Consider the following 6,947-nt stretch of genomic DNA (forward strand, 5'->3'; position numbering starts at 1 on the left):
AAATCAAACACCTGGCCTGGTTCATTACCAAGTACCAGATCCAGTGTGGCCTCCACTCTTGTCGGCCCTTCGACATACCGAGTCAGGAAACCCTCCTGCACGCATTGGACAAAAACTGATGCATCCGACATACTTGAGTTATAGCATTTCCATTCAATGTTAGGGAAGTTAATGTCTGCCATAATGACCACCCTGTTCTTTTCACTCCTGCCCAGAATCATTTTGCCAATCTGCTCCTCCACATCCCTGGAACTTTGTGGGGGCCTATAAAAAACTGCCAGCTGTGTGACCTCTCCTCTCCTGTTTCTGATCTCAGCCCATACCACCTCATCAAAAGTTCTTTCAGCCACCGTTGTACTGTCCTTGGCTAACAAAGCCACACCTCCCCCTCTTTTACCACCTTCCCTGACCGAAATGAAAGATCTAAACCCTGAAACTTGCAACATCCTGTCCTGACCCTGCTCTATTCGAGTCTCTGAAACTGCCAAAACATCGAGGAGAATGACAGAGTAAAAGTTTCCATAAAATACAAGCTGTTGTTTTGCCTTACATTAGGAGAATCAGGAGTGGCCCATTTTTTCCCCATCTCGGGGTGAACCCTGACCATCACTCACAGAGCTGATGAACAGCAGGAAAAATCTTCACCACTGACGACCTGCACTCACCTAGCACCTTCCCACCGACTTTCCCCAGCCCCGACTCTGTTTATGTCTCAGCTCCCATCCCCTCCCCCACTTCTGAAGAAAGGTCCTGAACCATCAACTTTCCTGCTCCTCTGATGGTGCCTGGCTCGCTGTGTTCCTCCAGCTTCACACTGTGTCATCCTTGACTCCAGCACACGCAGCTATTGCTGTCTCTCTGCGAGCGATGTCAGCTTTGGTTCAATCGGAGCACGGGGCGGGGCCAATGGATGCGGCCTGTGCTCCAGCCAATCAGAGCGAGTGAGATGTTTGTCTGTGTGAAAATCACGTGATCGCCTTTGTCCGGAGACGCAATATCTCTGCGACTGAAGGTGAGCTGCTTGCCGAAAGTACAGTACACGGGATAAAAAGGAAAGCTGCAAAAACAAAACGGGAGGGAAATACTTTCGGTATTGACTGAGAGGCTTTAATAGCCGTTGATGCATGTCAGAAAACAAATTTTAACATGCCGGCCCCGTGTTTTGCAGCAAACGGAAAAAGGCTGCGATAGGCAGAGGTAATTGCCACCATCTTTATTAGGGGCAATGATCTTCGCGACTCATGCCGGATCGCCATATTTATAGGTGGCAACCTGCAGTGGAACGCAAGCGCAGCCTTTCTTGCTTGGGAGGGGAGGATTAATGCAAGAGAAATGTTTGTTTTTGTTTTTCTGGACTTCTTTCCCAGACTGTGAGACACGGCGTGTATTTCCTGGGAAGGACTTTTGACACTGGCGGAGTACTGGCTTCAGGCAGTATAAATTGCTGCAAGTTATACGTTAGATATTTCATGGAGGAGAAATGCCGAAAACGCGTTCAGAACTGCATGTTCAAAAACAAAGTTGCTGGAAAAGCTCAGTAGGTTTGGTAGCATCTGTGAAAGAAAAAAAAATAACGTTTCGGATCCGCTAACCCTTGCTTAGAACTTTATGTTACCTGTTGCACTCTCACTGTAGGAAGTCCTGCTTTAAATATTATTCTGATCTATTAAAGCATATCCGTTTGCCCAGTATTCATATGATTGGGATCAAATCACTGAAAGTGCTCTGAGTCCCCTTGTGCTCCCTGGTCAAATTTATTAATATCTGACTTCCTCAGTCTCTAATAATGGGTGTATTTTACCTCTGCATCTTTCTGTGTGGGGGAGCAGGGTGCTTTGAAGAGGAGGATTTATACATAACTAACAGAAACCAAGAGAAACGTTTGCCTTTTCCAGACAATCTTGTGTTTTCTGGATTTCTGTCCAGGGCTGACCGTTATTTGTCTCTTGTGGATTTGCTTTACAGGATATTTATTGAGAATAATTTGCAGACCAGGATCACAAAGCAAGTTCTCCATTAAGCGGAGTGATCAGGATCTGAGTATCATTGACACTTAACTGGGAAAGGGAAGAGGTTTAACCATTCTATGCGTGGGAGAATACTCCTGGTAAGTTTGTAACTTGAAAGCAGGATATTCAAATTTTTGGTTTGATCACCCCTGGGATAAGTGTTCAGTTCTATACCCTGCAGCTGAGAAAGGAGATATTGGCCTGAGAGGGGGAGATTTGTCCAAACAACACCTCGTCTCTTTGAAAGAACTGCCATATTTCGTCCCAATCGCCCACTTCATGATTTTAATCTATACATTTTTCATTCTTGAATACCTGCAAACTTCCTTTTAAAATTCCTTATGGGCACAAATTCCACCACCCCTCCAGGTGGAATCTTCCATTTCCTGACAACTCCATTGATCCTGAAACTGCTGAAGTCTGTGTTGATTCCTGAGGGTTATAAATTACTGTATTTAATGTGAAGATGCTGTTCCCTGAGCTCCCATTGAGCTGCGTTGAAACAGTATGGGAGGCTGAGATCAGAGTGGGTGTGAGCAGACAATGAAAATGAAAAGGCTGCACTGTGAGTGCTGCTTGGCTAAATGAGAGTGCTTTGGAGTTGGGTGAAACAGAAAGTGAAACTGAAAGATTGAGTGTGATGCTCAGTCTCAGTTTGGGCAGTTCAGAAAGTCTCTCAGTCCGAATGGAAACAGTCAATTGATATTTGATACCGTAAAGAACTTTCTTACGGTTTTTAAAGTATGTATTAGCTTAAATAAAGTCAGGGGCTTTAGGTTTATAATAGTAATGTTTGAAATGAAGGGGGAGGACCTAGCTTAATTAAATTCTTTTTAAGGCAGAAGCTGGCTTAATCTGGAGAGAAGTCATAACAGAAGACATCACATCTGTGGTGTGCTCCTCTTGCACAATAGAACATAGGCTCTTGATGTTGTGTCGACCTGTGAAACCACACTGAAGCCCATTTAACCTACACTATTCCATTATCATCCATATGTTTATCCAATGACCACTTAAATGCCCTTAAACTTGGCGAGTCTATTACTGTTGCAGGCAGGGCATTGCACGCCCTTATTACTCTGAGTAAAGAACCTATGTCTGACATCTGTACGATATCTATGACCTGTCAATCTAAAGCTATATCCCCTCGTGCGAGCCAGCTCCATCTGAGGAAAAAGGATCTCATTGTCCACCCTATCTAATCCTCATATCATCTTGTATGTCTCTATTAGGTCACCTCTGAACCTTCTCTTTAACGAAAACAGCCTAAAGTCCCTCAACCTTTCCTCATAAGACCTTCCCTCGAAACCAGGCAACATTCTGGTAAATCTCCTGTGCACCCTTTCCAATGCTTGCACATCCTTCCTGCAACGCGGTGACCAGAACTCCAAGTGCGGCCGCACCGGAGTTTCGTACGGCTGCAATATGACCTCATGGTTCTGAAACTCAATCCCTCTATCAGTAAAAACGAACACATTGTACATCTTCTTAACAACCCTATCGACTTGTGGAAACTTTCAGGGATCTATGTACGTGGACACCGAGATCTCTTTGCTCATCCACACTACCAAGAATCTTACCATTAGCCCAGTACTCTGTATTCCTGTTACTCCTTCCAACGTGAATCACCTCACAGTTTTCCGCATTCAACTCTGGGACATTACCAGTGTCCCTATTGGCTATTTGTGCAGAAAGTGTGTCCATCTGCAGCTACTGGTTAACTGCTTTTCAGAAGTTGAGCTGTGGGTGCAGTCAGTATGGAGCATCCATGGTAACTGAGAAGGTTGTGGTCGCATTCTCAACAGATTGGTCACGCAGCAGGTGAAGATTACACAGACAGCAAGGGAATGGGTGACCATCAGACCAGTAAAAGGCTCAGAAAGGAAGTGCTCGAGTCATCCACCTCAAATAGATATACTGTTTTGGGTACTGTTCGGGGGTGGGGGTGATGTTGGGGTGGCCACTCGGGAAGCAGCATCAGTCAGGTTCATGGCACTCGGAGTGACTCCGCTGCATAGAAGGGGAGGGAAACGAGAAATATGACTGTAGAGACAGGGGATTCGATAGGAAGGGGTCGAGAGAGACATGAATCCAGAATGGGATGTTGCCTCCCTGGTGCCAGGATTAGCAATGACATGGAGCTGTGCAACGAACATGCCCACTACACTCTGCTTTATGCCCTGGAACTATTCTGTAGCTGTTATTTGGACAAGAAAGACACAGATCTTTTTTAGAGCTAAGGAACTCCAAAATCCCATCAAGAGACCCCATGACCCACATGTTATGATCCCAGCTGAAGTCATTGTTAGACAAGCCAGGCAGAAATCTAATAGATTAACAATGTTATCTCTCACTAAAACATAAGCATATAGTGCTACAGATTTTGCTTTAACAATTAAATAGAAACTAACTAGCAAAAGAGATGAATATAAAATAGAATAAAACAAACCATTTACTTATAGTACAATTTGAAAAAAATTATTTTTAAAAACACAGTAAACATATAACTACACAAATTGCAAAAACCCAGTCATAAATTAAAAAGAAACAAAATAGCTTTTGTACATTACCCGATACAGCACTCATTGAAACATAGTAACTGGGAGCAGGAATAGACCATTCAGCATTTGAGCCTGCCTCGCCGTTCATTGTGATCGTGACAGATCCTCATCTCAGTACACCATTCCTGCTTTTGCCCTGCACTTCTTGACACCTTTAAAATCTAAAAAAAATCCATCTGCTTGTTGAATATGTTCAGACTTGGCTTCACAGCCTTCTACGGGAGAAAATTCTACAGGTTCACTACCCTTTCAATGAATAAGTGTTTTTCATTTCAGTCCTAAATGGCCTAGCCTGTATCCAAGAGTTATGAAGTACTCACACCAGAGCCTCTGTGTCTGCACCTTTGCAGGTTTAACACACTTTTGGCTTTAATGCTTTAATGCTAGAGCTTCTCCCTGGAGCTAGTGTATACTCGAGCTTAAATATGCTCAGCAGCTTTAAGGTTTAGTTACAACATGTCTGGTGTGGGGCAAACTCTAACTCCTCATTCTAAGGTTATCTAGTTCACGATATCTCCTTCACTATTTAGAGAACTGAACTGCAGGGAATTCCTATTCCAATAACCTCAGAAGTCCACTCAAAACTCAAAGTGAAAGTGAAAGCTGAAGCCTCTCTCTCTGAGCTATGGGCATTTTGCTCAACTGTTTAAAAGAAAGTTTTGTAAATATCAAACCTTGAGGCCCCATTATTTTCCTTATCGGGTTAGAAAATAATCTAAGAAGAACAAAAAATCCGTTCGTGGTGCACGCAAAGATATCCAGTTTACAGCCAGGCCTCAAAAACCTGTTTTAAAATAAACCGCTGTGGCTACAGTAATACAATATAATTATTAATTTCAGATGCACAGGAAACACACTGCTTACGAACCAAAATCCAAAGAAAAATTGCAATAAATGGAACTTGAGGAGATCTGTCTAATCCAAGTTCCCCACTGAGAAGGTGATAGTTTTCCTGTTGTTGAACTGTTGCAGACAAGGTGGTGAAGGTACAACCATAATGCGTTCTGATAAAGATTTATAGAATTCAGGAACAGCAACTTATGTCCAAATCAGAATGTGACTTGAAGGGAATTTGGAGATAATGTTTACACAGACCTGCTGCTCTTGGCTTTCCAACTTGTGGAGGTGACAGGTTCCATCAAACATCACATTGAGATGCAAATGTAGAAATCTTTCCTTGCTGACTTCTCAACTTCTTTTGTGTTGGCCAAAACCTGGTGGTAGGTTGCATTTCCTGATGGACACTTATGTAAGTTGATAAAATCTGGCAGCTTTCAGACTCTCCCTTTCACCTGCTGACCCCATGAAAGAGCAGCTTTATTCAGCTCAATTTCACAATCTTGCTTTGTATTTTTGTTTAAAAAACCAGAAGTTGCTGGAAAGGCTCAGCAAATCTGACAACTTCTGTGAAGAAAAATCAAAGTTAACATTTCAGGTCTGGTGACCCGGACGTTCAGAGGAAGGGTCAATGGACCCAAAACATTAACTTTGATTTATCTTCACAGACGCTGCCAGACTTGCTGATCTTTCCCAGCAGCTTCCAGTTTTGTTCCTGATTTACAGCATCCAGTGTTCTTTCAGTTTTTATTTTGTATTTTTGTTGTGTTTCTCTCTCTCTCTCTCTCTCTCTCTCTCTCCCTCTCTCATTCCTTTTTTTCAATTCATTTCACCAGATATTAGATGGGGAACATGTACAAGTGGAAAACTCAAATATCACATCAGGATCTGACAGTGATGCTTGATTCCTGGAAACAGAAAGCACCCCATTCACAGAGTGAAGAAACTGCAGCACGTTGTGGATGTGGATGTGGATGAGGCTACAGTTGATCATCTGGATTGCGAAAACACAAGCAGAGTCACATTGGGGAGAAACCATAGAAATGTAGGGACTGTGAGAATGTATTCAATTATTCATATGACCTGGAATATCATTGACGCAGTCATCCAGGAGAGAGGTTGTTCTGTTGCAGTGAATGTGGTGAAGCATTTTTTCATTCATCCACCTTGCTGATGGCCCAGCAGGATCACACTGGAGAGAGGTCATTTAACTTTTCTGTGTGTGGGAAGAGGTACATATTTTTACTTGCAAAATTGAGACTGTGTCATTGCTGTGACTGGGATAAGAGCTTTAAATGTCCGTGTGGACCGAGGGAGAACCAGCACATTCCCATTGGGTACTCCCCATTCCAAAGCTCTTACTGCAGCAAGAAATTCAGGCGATCATCCAGCCTGTCAATACATCAGCGAATTCACACTAGGGAGAGAGCTTTCACATGCTTTTGTGTGTGGGAAGGGATTCATTAATTCGTCCAAGCTGCTAGTACACCAGTATCTACGCTGGGGAGAAATCTTTCAAATGCCGAGGTTCAGGAACAAT

General features: G+C 43.2%; 1 long non-coding RNA gene across 1 annotated transcript; it reads left to right on the top strand.

Annotated features, from left to right (window-relative positions):
• The first annotated feature begins 1,360 nt into the window (after window positions 1–1,360).
• On the top strand, window positions 1,361–6,431 carry LOC132210248 (uncharacterized). The gene is made up of 3 exons (XR_009446476.1): window positions 1,361–1,537; window positions 1,966–2,107; window positions 6,244–6,431. It is a non-coding gene; the product is annotated as an uncharacterized LOC132210248 (long non-coding RNA).
• Window positions 6,432–6,947: the final 516 nt, after the last annotated feature.

The sequence above is a fragment of the Stegostoma tigrinum genome, chromosome 11, assembly GCF_030684315.1.
Source record: "Stegostoma tigrinum isolate sSteTig4 chromosome 11, sSteTig4.hap1, whole genome shotgun sequence".
Classification (NCBI taxonomy): Eukaryota; Metazoa; Chordata; class Chondrichthyes; order Orectolobiformes; family Stegostomatidae; genus Stegostoma; species Stegostoma tigrinum.